Genomic DNA, 13,710 nt, shown 5'->3' with positions numbered 1-13,710 from the left:
GTGGCGCAACAGTGTCACTGCAGATTAGAGTGGGCGGCACAGAGTGCACATAGCATAGCTGAGTGGCGGAGAGCAGAGTGGAGCAAAGTATCGCAGAGTAGAGCGAGTGGCGCAGAGCACAGGGACACAGTAGAGTGGCGCGGCACAGAGCAGAGTCGTGCAGAGTAGCGCAGAGTACAGTGGCACAGAGTGAAGTGCTGCGGAGAGGAGTAGAGAGGCTTAGAGTGGAGTGGCACAGATTAGTATGGTGTAAAGTTGAGTAAGTGGAGTGTGAAGTGGAACAGAGTAGAGCAATAGAGCAGCGAAGAGACTAGTAGAATAGCATGGAGTGGAGTAAAGTGGGGCAGAGTAGAATGGGTCAGAATAAAGCAGAGTGGCACAGAGTGCACATAGTGGAGTGGCGTAGAATAGAGTTCAGTAGAGTGGCATAGAATAAAGTGCTGATGAGTGGCGTGATGTAGAGTAGAACGTAGTAGTTTAGAGTGGAGTAGTGTAGAGCAACAGAGTGGAGCGGCATTGTGTAGCATGGAATGGCATTGGGTGGTGTGGAATGGCATTGGGTGGCGTAGAATGGCACAGAGTGGCGTGGCATTGTGTGGTATCGAAAGTTGCCCGAGTTGACAGTGAATTACCCTGTAGTGCTTGCTTCAAAGGGTGGTCAGGGCTAGTAAGTGCTTTTTACATGCAATTATAATTAAATAGGTTAAACATTATCTTGACCTACAATCTATGTAAACATCTGATGGCTTTGATCCGATGCAAGAGCTTGTTAATATGTTCAGCGCTTCTGCAAGAACTGGTTTGTTCACAAATAAATGAATTTTAGATCGGGAGGTGTAAGTGGGCGAGGGAGCAACATGTATGATACCAGTTGGGGATAAAGGAGATGGAGCCAGGTGGCGGCAGTGAAAGAAATAGTACCTTAATCCCAGCACGATCTGTGGACAGAAAATAATTACGCTGAATCAATCTATGCTTGGTCCATGCTCCACAGAAAGAAAAGGAAGTGACTCCCAGCATGCGCTGGCCAATTAGGAGGCAGCATAGAAGAGTCACAATTATGCCAATAAATGGTAAGCAATGGGCAGGCTCCAAGCCCTTGATTCTAAACAATACCCTTGCAGACCTCGACAAATCTACTCGTCCACTGTATGTCAAGTCAGATTTTATCTGGGAGAGCTAGATTTCTTTCTCTGATTGCACAGTTCAAGGATTTTATAAAGTGAACTGTCAGACAAACGTGCAGTACAAATAGTGTGAAGTGAAAGGTTGAAGGACATCATGATTAATTCTTCCAACACACATTTAAATAGTTAAAAAGTAAAATGTACAAACATTTCCTTGCTTTGTAATTCCGTGGGATGAAAAAAAAAATTAATAGGATTGAACAAATCGGAACTTTACTTGGTACAGTTCGATACTGTATCACACCACACCCTGATCAAAAGGTTTCACAACATTGGAATTCGAGGAGATGTCCTCAAGTGGATCGTCTCCCTCCTCACTGGTAGAATCCAGAGAATCCACCTTCTTCCCTTCCTCCCTTCACCTTAGAACCCAAGAACACCATCTGTGGCATCCCTCCTGGATTGTCCCTCAGCCCCACCCTGTTCAACACCTACATGACCCCTTGGCCAAATTTGAGAGACCGAATGAAATGAACATCATAAACTATGCCGAAGATACCAAGCTCATCCGTTTTATCACAAGACCTCTCTGCAACGCAGGCCAACTTCTGCAGGTGCACGACTAGCATTATAGACTGGATGAGAGAGAACTGCCTACAACTCAACACAGACCAGACTTAAGTGCTAATCTTCGGGAACACCCCCTCCCCATGGAACAACTCCTAGTGGACTTTGCAAATAGGACCCTCATCCACTCCGAATGATCACGCCTGCAACCATGGCTTCATCCTGGACAGATGTCTCACCATGAGGAGACAGTTTAACACTGTCTCATCTGCCTGCTTCCCTCACGGTTCGTTCGTATGCTCTTCATGATTTTCAAGAGGCTCCCCATCGACTTCAGACGTAAGCCCTGGTCACCAGGCCACTACGTCAACGCACTCTACACAGGAATCACCCTGCACCTCCTCAAAAGACTGCAATCAATACAGAACTCTGAGGCCAGACTCATCCTAGACCTTCCCAAAGGAACCCACATCACCCACCCACCCACACCCCCACCACCTCAAGCTCCACTGGCTCCCCATTCAGAATAGATGCCAGTTCAAGATGTTGATCCACACCTTTAAACCTCTCCACAACCAGGGTCAAAGTACATCAACAAACAACTGACCTTCTACCTTCCCTCAAGACACCTGCGCGCCACCTCCCTCTGCCCTGCACACACCTAACGCATCTGCTGCAGCAACAGTGGCAGACTCTCCTTCTCCTACCTCGCTCAGAAGTCCTGGAACAACCTCCCTCTCCACCTATAGACCTCATCTCTGCCTGAAATTCAGGAAAGGACTTTAGACCTGGCTGTTCCACTGAGTCCCCTGCAGTATTACTCTCAGAACCTGGATACCCTCACAGGTGATTAGACGCAATACACAAATCCTAATTGACTTAATGATGTGCAAATGATAAATATGATTGCTGAAACCCAATTTACACAGATTGTCCATACACTAAATAGTTTTGTAAGTAAAACTGCATGTTAGTGACAACCTTTTTGTTATTTTAATGGAAAATGTGATGTCTTTAAAGGACAGTGGACTACCACGTATTATTTAGAACTGAGTTTTTTAACGGGAGGAATGCTGAACCCACATACTAGAAGGTGTTTCTCATATGTGATCATGAAGAAAAATTATGGCTCTGCAAAATGAAATATTTGCCTAGGATGATATAATGAGACAGATTTATGGGTCAAGAACATTACAGTTTGGTCGAGAAGATAATTCAACTTATTAGACTCGAAGGTCTAGTAAACGTTTTATGATTTTCTAGGCCTGCCTTACAAGCACAGAACATCAGCTGTGCAGGAAAGATCTAACAAAAAAAACGATAAATATAGATGCAAATTATGAAAACCACACCTCCACCCCAGTACTTGAAATGAGACTAATGAAGTGCAGGTACTCACATTCCATTGCACCTGCATACCACTGAGAAGTCCTGACTCTCCAATTTAAAGCATTTCACCACTCTTAAAAAAGTGCAGGTATTCTACTCCGTACCAGCCCATTTAAAACATGGCCCTCCTTCTCACTCTTTAACAATGTCCTCTTTGATCTCGGCTTCTTTGTCCACTCCTTGATGCTCTATTAAGGCTATCTCCTTGGTGGCTTCATCAATACCCATTGACATTTTCAGCCTTGATAAGAACAAGCAAGAAGTTAGAAGCTCCCTTGTATCGCTGATGCAACAGGTGCCATTCTACACATCTGTCATTATCTCAGGCATTACAATCTGTACATGGTGGGAGTTACGGTTTCCTTGTTCCTACATGCCTCCTGGGTGTGTCCACCATACGGTCTTAAAGCGCTAAGAACGGTTACTACAATACTAAAAAAAAAAAAAAAAACACATCTGAGGGGTGAAAGGACAACATCCAATTTATTTGCAAGTTTCTTTTGTACGGAGATGGGGTGGGAAGGTCACTTAATTTTTCCTTAACAGACAGTTCCAGTGAGAGGAATTCACCCTAATATTCCATGCAGTTCATCCAACATCTGAACCCCCCCCCCCCCGCGCCCGATTACTCTTAAAGCGTTTTAAAAAAACTTTAATTCTTTGCACACATAAGTGTCAATCTAATGGCCTCTCTCTATAAGAAGATCCTCCTGTAACGTTCTTAATTATCTAGACATGCAATTATTTATTTATCTTTTGGATAGATTTGTACAGCGCATTGCTGCCCCAGCGACAGGGTGTCCCAGCGCTACCCAGGTAACACATTGCACGATATGAAAAGAAAGGAGGTGCGAAATTAGGTCGGGAATAACCACGTTGTTATAGCCTTTCTAAAAGCCAAGTGGTTCTGGATACCTCTGATAGACACAGGTAGAGAGTTCCAGAGTTTGGACGCCAACAGCTTAAATCAACTCTCCCTCCCCCACCCCCCCCGGCTCCTGCTCTTAAAACTCAGGGGTGCAAGCTAAGTGCTGATCGGCTGAGCGCAACATACGTCGCAGTGACTACGGCACCAGCAGATCAGTTAAGACAGGAGGCGCTTGTAGGGTCAAAATGTTGTGGGCAAAGCACAATGTCTTAAACTGAATTCTTTTATCAACTGGCAGCCAGTGTAGCTTGGGCAGAAGCTTTGATGCTGAGCAGAATTTTGGGAGAGCAAAAAGAGTGTGGGCTGATCAATATCTGCCCTGATTTGTAGTCATCATGTCAGAAGATAGGATATATACCGAGGCACAATGCCATTAACGAAGGGATGTGTAGGGATAACTGCAATGTAGGTGTGTGAGGGTGCCATGGGGGGGGGGGGGGGGTTATAGTGTTTATGTTGTATTGTTTCTTTGATGTTTGAGATAAACTACGTAATTCAATTGTTAAACACAATTACTTGTACTGCATGTAATGGCGGTTGTCTCCTGGTTTATATAACCCTTGACATGATAAAATGTCCCCCCCCCCCCCCAAAAAAAAAAAAAACAAGAGAGCAGGTCTGCCGCATTTTGTACCCTCTGTAAGCGCTGAATGCCAGATTTATTAGCACCTAAATAAAGGGAATTACAATAATCTAGTCTAGATAAAATCGTAGAATGGAGAACGGTCTGGCGAGTTTTTGAGTCGAAAAGCCCTAAGAGGCTTAAGTTCACACAGAAGCCCGAAACAAACCACTGCAGCCGCTTTTGTTTGGGTTTTGAAGGACAGCCCACTGTCCACCCATACTCCCAGATTTTTTACTGCCTCCTTAGGAAGGGGTGCACTCAATAAAGGCTTCATTTAGGAGGCTTTAGAAGCAATCAAAGTGCTTCTTCCATAAGAAAAACAAGGTGTAGGTTAGTGCTCTGGTGAGACTATAAAATTCAAGCTATTAATTAACGTTAATACTAGGACCTCAGAAGCAAGTGCTTGACCATTGCATCGGCATACTCTTGCGAGCTCAGAGACTAGTCATACATTTTTTATTTCAAGGCCTGGTCCTCCAAAGAGGTCTGCTAATGTATTTGTGAATCCCTCTTGTATCATGTCAAAATCTCATTACCTTGTCAGAGATGGATATAAAGCAACATACGGTCATAAGAGAAGTCAAGAATGTATATAGCAGTTTGTAATGCAAAGTAAATACAGTGTAATAATCACTAAACCCTATTATAAAGTTTCATTTACGCACCACTGCAGCTATTTTTAAGGTTTTCGTCTATCTTTGTGAGAAGGACTTCTGCACAATGACCAGACATTCTGAGCTTCTCCTTGGAAGCTTCAATTAAAAAGAAAAAAATCAGACAAGACATAGTGAAACATTATATATGTACAACTTCTTCTAATTCCATGATTCTGTAATTAGTACCATTAATAAAGGCCTGCAATCGGAAAAAGGTCTAAATGATCAGTCAACTCATTATGATATTAAGAACAACAAGAGTTTTCCATAAGTGGAGGCGAGAAAAGCCTGTTAAAAACCAGAAAGCGTCCGCTCAGATATTAAAATCTGGTCTCGTATGCCTTTGACTCTGTATGGGCGATCGGCAATATTTAAAATGGTGGCGCTCCCTCGGCTCCTATATCAGCTACAAAACCACCCGTACAAGATCCAGCCCGGTTGGTTCAGACAGGTGAACTCGGTGCTGGGGCAATTCCTATGGGATGGGGGTAAGGTGCGCGTGGCTATACGAACGTGCTTCCTGTCCACCTACTGTGGAGGGCTGGCGACCTCGGATATTCTATCCTACTATCAAGCTTCACATCTTCTAGTCCTCAACGAATGGTGGTATGGGGACAGGGGAGACCCGGCGTATGCGTTGGAACGGCAGCTTATCGGGCGCCACACGCTGCATACGCTTCTCTATTCGGCGTCGCTGAGGGGTGCGCTGCCCCCGGCCACGCAGGTAGTGTTTCAAATCTGGAGGCAGGCTTTGCGCCGTATGGGATGGTGGCAGACCCTGACTCGGGAGACTCCCAGTGGCACAATGGGCGCTTGCCCCACTTGGCGGCACTGCAGGGGTTTAAGGGATGGGATGATATTGGCATCTCAACGCTGGGCGATGTAATGAGAGAGACGACACTTAAATCTTTTCAAGAGCTACAGAGGGAATTCCATATGCCACGAGAGCAATTTTTTAGCTATCTCCAGCTCCGGCACGCCCTGTCGCCCGAATTGGTGGGACTGGAGTCGCTTCCCGAATTCAGCCCATTGGAGGCGAAAGTATTCATGGGGGATCTACCAGATAAAAAAATCTCCAGGTTTTACCAATCCCTGGTTACACACAGCTCCCCCACGCTGAGCAAACTTCGGGGGGGATTGGGAGGCAGATGTGGGCGCCCTGGAGGAGGAGGATTGGAGGGAGGCGCTGGCCGCCCCGCACGGTGCAGCTATAGCCATGAGGCTCCGGTTGGTTCAATTTAAATACCTGCACAGGGTATATTTCACGAGGGCGCGGCTGTGGCGGGCGGGGCCGATTGCATCCCCGGAGTGCCTGAGGTGTGGCAGGGAAGAGGGCACATTCTTCCACACTATATGGCAGTGCGTATCCCTAGATAAATTCTGGAGGGGAGTCTTGGCGTGCCTCGCAGAAGTGTTGGGGTGGGAGCTCCCCCGCTCGCCGCGGCGAGCTCTACTTCATGTCATGGAGGATATAGGGGGAAACATATACAAACGTCATCTTATGTTGCTGGGACTCACACTGGCCAAGCGGGATATTGCAAGGGAGTGGAAGGCGGCACGAGCCCCTTCCATGACGAGATGGAAGAACGCCCTGGATTTCTGTATGGGGCTGGAGCAGCCCGTTTGAGGCCAGGGGGTGCCCACGCAAGCACTATAAGATCTGGAAACGATGGGCAGATTACCGTGGACTTGGGCTGGAACCCCCCGTAGAGAGGGAGATCGATCCATAGGGGCAGCTGTACACGGACGTTGGGGGCCATGGGGGGGCAGCGCGGGGGCGTGCACGATGCGTGGGGAGAGCGGGATGGACAGAAGGGGGAGAGTAAGACTAGTTGGAGGAAGTGCGATCATTGGGTGTTGGGGGGTAGGGGAGGGGAGTTGGGAAGGGGGGTTGAGGGGTTTTCTTTTGAATATACAATTGTCTATTGCCTGTATGTACATGTATGAAGGATATGGCAGACGTCTCTGGGTTACAGGGCTCTGCATGGCGATGGCTAAATTGAGACAATAAAATTTGTTTTTAAAAAAAAAAAAAAGAAAAGAAGTTACCCAAGCCAGAGGATAATGCGTTATGGAAATGAGAGCAAAGCATTTTGTAGGAAAGTATTGTCCGAAAAATGGCGTACACAAAGACGCTTGAGGATACTGAAATTAACAAGCCTTGGTAGACATCCTGGTCCCAGCATACGGTACCACCAACAAATTGTTATTTGATTTGATTTAAATAATGTAAGAGATCAGTCTTTCCCATCAATACTAAGGTCAAAGAAGCAATTATCTGTCAGAGGTTCAAATTAATCTAGAAGCTAATGGTCTGCACAACTGTTATCAATATGGTCTTTACCCTGGTCATTAGACTCAATGTGTGATTGCTGGTACCAGGTACCGGCTATTATGGACTCAGTGTGACGGACATCTAGCAGTCCTGATATTACAAGACTAGGTGCTTTCAACATCAAGAATCAGATAGGGCTGCTAGTGTGCCTCAGGAGTGAACTGGAAAATGGGGTTAGGGTGCGAAAGCCAAATGCTGGGTACAGACATTCCTGCAGAACACAAAGCATGTCTCAGTCAGTATCTTGCCCAACCAGCCAGGTTGGTTGTGGGTTGCTTCATGTGTTAACCTTTCACCACTCCTGATTAACATCGAAGTGCACACCATGATCATCTGGCAACATAATTCGGAATTCCAAAAGTTTTGAACGCTACACTGGTGATGCAAGAAAAAGGATTAGAAGGATAATCCAGAATTGGACCAAGACAACCCAAGTCTTGCTAAGACTGAGCTGCTCATACCTCAAATCTCTCGTATATACTGGTGAAAAGTGGACACAAGTTCTTGGCATCCTAAACCTATCATAATGCCCTTTGCAAACAGCTGGGATTCTATGGTGACCATGTGCTTTCTGGGCATAAAGAAATCGCAGAGGTTGTCCAAAGTCACTATTTCTATCCAAGTCTGAACAAAAATCACACATTTTATTAATACCCAAGGAACCTCCTCAATCAAACGAGCAAGTGTGCCAGACGGGACTACCCAATTACACTTTCTGCTGGACTCCCAGCGAAGTACTATGGAAAGAGCCAAAGTGCAATAGGAGTCTGCATCTGCTTTGTGCGCTCCCGGGTAACTTTGGTATTACAGAGGGGGCAGCTGACGCTTGTGCGGCCCCTTCTGTAATACTGATAGTCATTCGTTCCACCTGCCTGCAAGGGGATCTTTCTCTCACCTCTTCAAAGTATACGCTGGTTGCCGCCTACACAGAGAAAAAGTGATCGATTTTGAAGCAGACGTTCAGGGCTGCTCTGAGGGCAGAGCATTCATCATAATATGGCGCACAGTCCCGGTTTGTGCCCACCACACCTCTTCAAAGTGCGCCATGGCACAAACAGGGATGGGGCCCCCCCTGGCCTACACTACTCTCAAACTAAAATAAACGCAAATATATCAGTAAAAGCCTTTATAAATTCAACTCTCATTATCATGTTTCATCAAACATGGCTCAGCTCCACTGACTGCCAGGAAGGTGGCGGAGTGAGTTAAACACTCATATCCTTTCACCTGTAGCTGTTACTAGGGCCTCTAATCGTAGTCCAATCGGATGGAAAGCGGGTCCATCCCGGTACTCTCCAGATAGTGAGCTGTAATGTTAAGGGGGCGCTAGATAAAGTTAAAAGAGGGGCTATATTCCAGCAGGCTAAACGGGCTCAGGCGGATATTCTTATGTTACAGGAGATGCACCTTATGGGGACGAAGGCCCTTTGCTTTCACCGTTATGGCTACACCCAAGTGTTTCACTCTGGGTTTTTGAGGGGGTCCCAGGGAGTGGCGATCCTGATCCACCGCAGGGTTCCTTACCAGCATACTAAAACATGGGCAGACACTCAGGGGAGATATCTTTTTCTTCAGGGCATTGTTTATGAGGAGCAGATGGTGCTGGGATGTGTATATGCCACTCCGCCGATCTCATGGGGGTTGGTCGAGCGACTCAGGACCTTGTGGGCGGATATACCGGATGGTCTGTCTATAGGGGGGGGGGGGGGGACTGGAATGATGTGATGGACGTGGCCAAGGACAGATGGAGGCTGGGGGACGCCCTGATACTAGTCAGTCTACTAAATTACGCTCCCTGGTGACGGGGCTGGATTGGGTCGACCCTTGGCATCGGTTACATGAAGAAGAACAGGGATAAACATCTGTCGGCAGTGCATGATTCCTATTCCCGGCTAGATTATTTGTGCCTCTGGGGGCGGCTGGCAGAGCGCAGAGCGGTGGCGGCTGACATCCTTCCACGGGGTTTGTCAGACCACTCGCCGGTGGCTCTCACCTTACAGATGGACCCGGCACGGCAGCCTTTTAGATGGCGCCTCTCGGTTTGGAATCTGCAGAACGAGGAAAATAGGGTACACATTGAGCAAGCCCTTGAACATTACCTGGAACTCAACGTGGGATCGTTAGAGGGAGCCAAACTCCTGTGGGAGGTAATGAAACCCTCTATATGGGGCATTGATGTTTCCTTCTGCTCGGCTGCCCGCAGAGCGCACAGTGAGTCCCTTTTAAAATCAGTGGCAAACATTATAGAGCGGCAGAGGCGTATCAGGTGGGACGGGGGGTAGCCAGGTGCGTCGCCGGCTGTTGTTGGCTCAGGAGACGCATGCGGACCTCTTGCTGGATGAGGCCCGCCTGACATGGCTGGCGACTCGGAGCAGGATTTATCAGTGGGGGCATGAGCCTAGCAAGTTGCTCCACAGGTGTGTCAGGGAGTATTATACCCCCAAGCTCTCGCAAGTATAGGCGGCCCGGACGGGAAGCTCTTTGGGGATCCCTCAGAGATTGCCAAAAGCTTTTCAGCACAAGTTACTTACCTTTAATAATGATATATCTGTAAGAAACATTAGTTAGTTAGATTCCTTACCTTAGAATATCCCCAGGCGTCAGGCTGGATCCGGAAAGACTTCATCAGCAGTACCCCTGCGCGTCGGTAGGCGTCGTCTGCGGCTCCGCGTCCGGCGTCGTGATAGCCAGGATGACGGAGTACTTAGAAGCCGCCCTCGCGCGCTGACGTCAGTTCTGTACATAGCTTTCCGCAACAGGAACGCAGAGCCATGCAAGAAACCGACACTGGTGCCATGAAACTAGAGCCCTGAAAGGGATGACCTTAACCCTAGATATCTGTTCGCAGAACGGGGAGGATGGGTGGGGCGGTAAGGAATCTAACTAACTAATGTTTCTTACAGATATATCGTTACCGAAGGTAAGTAACTTGTGCATCTGAAAGAAACACGTTAGATTCCTTACCTTAGAATAGATACCCCAGCAATACCAACCCCGGTGGTGGGTATGCGAACCAAGGTCACACCAGGAAGTCCTGGAGAACTGAACGGCCATAGAAGCCGTCTCTCTGGACTTAGCTGTCCAGGCAGTAATGCCTGGCAAACGTGTGCAGCGAGGCCCAAGTAGCTGCCTGACAAATGTCCTGCAAGGGAACGCCTCGTCCCAAGGCAGTAGTGGCTGCAGTTGCCCTGTTAGAATGGGCACGCAGCCCCTCAGGAGGCTCCTTCTTAGCCAAGGAGTAACATGCTTTGATGCACATAACGACCCGCTTGTGCACTGCCCGCCCCTTCTTAGCGCCCACGTAGCCAACGAACAGTTGGTCGTCCACCCGGAACTGTTTTGTGCGATCCAGATAAAAGGAGAGCGCACGTTTTGGGTCCAGACGGTGGAGCTTCTCTTCCTCTTTCGAGGGATGCAGAGGCAGAAAGAAGGTGGGTAAGGTAATGGACTGCCCGATGTGGAAGGCAGTAACCACCTTAGGAAGAAAAGAAGGGCGAGTCCTCAGAACAACCTTGTCCGGATGAACAGAAAGGAAAGGAGGTTTAGAAGAAAGAGCCTGGAGCTCACTCACTCTTCTGGTAGAGGTGATGGCAACCAGGAAAGCAGTCTTGGGAGTCAGAAGACGAAGAGGACAGTTATGAAGAGGCTCAAAAGGAGCGCACATCAGATAAGTTAATACCAGATTCAAGTCCCACTGAGGCATTACAAAGGGAACAGGAGGAAACATGTGAGTAATGCCGTTCAAGAATCTATTGACAAAAGGGGACTTGAAAAGAGAAGGCTGATCAGGAAGACTCAAGAAGGCTGAAACAGCTGAAAGATATCCCTTGATGGTGCCCAGAGCAGAGCCCTGCTGGGCCAGGGAAAGAAGAAAGAGGAGAACCTCAGAAAGAGGGTCGGAAAGGGGATCCACAGTCTTTGCTGTGCACCATGCCACAAATTTGTTCCACCTGCAGGCGTATACCGTTTTAGTGGAGGGCCCCTGGCTGCCAGAATGATATCACAGACTTCAGGAGGCAAGTCAAATGGCATCAACTGTCGCCGCTCAATTTCCACGCATCTTCGTGCCCAATCCGGAGACACAAGGATGACTTGGGCCCGGTCGCGCCTGATCTTCTTCAGCACTCTGGGCAGAAGTAGTATAGGCAGAAAGGCATATAACAGACCGCAACTCCACTCGCAACGAAAAGCATCTCAGAGCGAGTGGCGCCTTGGAAATTCCAGAACGCAGAACTGATGACATTGCACGTTCTCTTTGGTTGCGAATAGATCTAACCAAGGCTCTCCCCACTGCCGAAAGAGACCTTGCGCCACGTCCGAGTTCAGACGCCAATCGTGATCCATCATGCACAGACGGCTGAGAGCCCGCCAGGTGTTGAACCACCAGGGTGATGCCCTGATGTTCCAGCCATGTCCAGAGGCACAGAGCCTCCTGACAAAGGGTCCACGACCCCACCCCGCCCTGTTTGTTGCAATACCACATGGCGGTGGTGTTGTCTGTGAACACCTGCACTACACTTCCCCGGACATAGGGAAGGAATGCCTTCAGTGCAAGCCGGATAGCCCGCAGCTCCGATAGGTTGATATGGAGCCGGGAATCCGCCGGAGACCTGAGGCCTCTGATCTCCTCCTCTCCTATGTGGCCCCCCCATCCCAGGAGGGACACATCCGTCACCACTAGGTGCTCCGGTTAGGGTAGGGAGAGGGATCTGCCACTGACCCAATCGCGGTCCGTGAGCCAACACTGCAACTGTCTTGCAGTGCCCTCCGAGATCAGGACGTGGTCGGACAGGTTGCCCTAATGTTGAGCCCACTGGAACTACAGACCCCACTGCAGAGCCCGCATCCGCCCCCTGGCGTGATGTACCAGCAGGATGCAGGTGGCCATCAGACCCAGCAGCCGTAGGGCCATCCTGACCGAAACTCAGGATAAAGGCTGAAAGATCGGAATCGGAGCCTGAACATCCCGAACCGGCTGTAAGGAATACCAGGAGGTTCCGCAGGAGCGTCAGGAATCCGGAGAAATTACCACTGCCTTCCCCGGCGGCCCTCCGACTATCAGACTCTAGAGGAACGAAGGGCACACCCGGGGAAAACAGGGAAACAAAACAAGGGAAGGCGGGAATACCTCAGGAAGACCAAGGGCTCCACGTCTGGTACAGGTGAGACTGAAGATTACTGCAGGGAAAGAAGGGTTAATGCACCTTTGCACTCATGAGTCTTCTTCAAATGTGAAATGTCAACCCCTGGTCTCACCTACCATTCTACTGTTCTGTAAGAACACTACAGCATTCTACGACAAGTTCCAGGTAACCAGTAAACACGTAGAAGAGCTTCAAAAGAGCATCCTGTACAACAAAGAGACCTGTATTCAGATTGACATTACTTCTCCTCACTATAACCCATATGTGTGTAAGTTCACTTACCCCCACTATGTATTGATGAAACTGGAATCGTATCAGGATTATATCAGCTGCAGGTGGAATATGGCACCTAATCTGTGGGGTAATTCACATAGCCCCATGTACCACAAATAACTCTTACCAATGTTCTCTAACTATCATACACAGATATGGTCTATTGTAATATTAGAAATAAAAGGCAGCGCAAAGCGCTGTTACCATGGTTCAGTAGCTGCAGTTCGATATCACCAAGTGGTTCCCGCAAGTCTTCCCCAGTACTTTTCAATCTTTTGCAACACTAATATATAACGATTCCCCACAAGTGGAGGCGGGGTTGAGGACAAACCAACAAAAAGAGGGAAGAGTACTATAAATGATGAAAACAAAAAACAAAAGGGAAACAATACGAGGCTACGAAGTTAATGCCTCTTTTCCTTTTAAAAGCAGAGCGAGTGTTTTAAGCTCTGTACGGCGAGGTGGTGGCGCCGAGAGTCCGGGTGAATCACCCAGTGGGTGGAGCTGCGAAGGCAACTCCGAATTCAAGATATCTCTGGGAACGTCCCTATGGGGAGGGAAGGTAGCTGGAGGTAATCCCCAGCAAAGGGGACTTGCTGTTCTACAAAGGCTCCCGAAACCCAACATCAACACGAAGGAAACTGACTCGACCTCCGGCAAAGAGAA

At 48.2% G+C, this 13,710-nt stretch overlaps 1 protein-coding gene across 7 annotated transcripts in view; it reads right to left on the bottom strand.

The window, feature by feature from the left end:
• Positions 1-13,710, bottom strand: part of LIN54 (lin-54 DREAM MuvB core complex component) — a 497,293-nt gene that overhangs the window by 373,843 nt on the left and 109,740 nt on the right. The window lies entirely within an intron of this gene.

This window comes from Triturus cristatus, chromosome 2_2 (assembly GCF_964204655.1).
Source record: "Triturus cristatus chromosome 2_2, aTriCri1.1, whole genome shotgun sequence".
NCBI lineage: Eukaryota > Metazoa > Chordata > Amphibia > Caudata > Salamandridae > Triturus > Triturus cristatus.
Note: the sequence above shows the minus strand (reverse complement) of the source record. Positions and strands in the feature narration are given on the sequence as shown.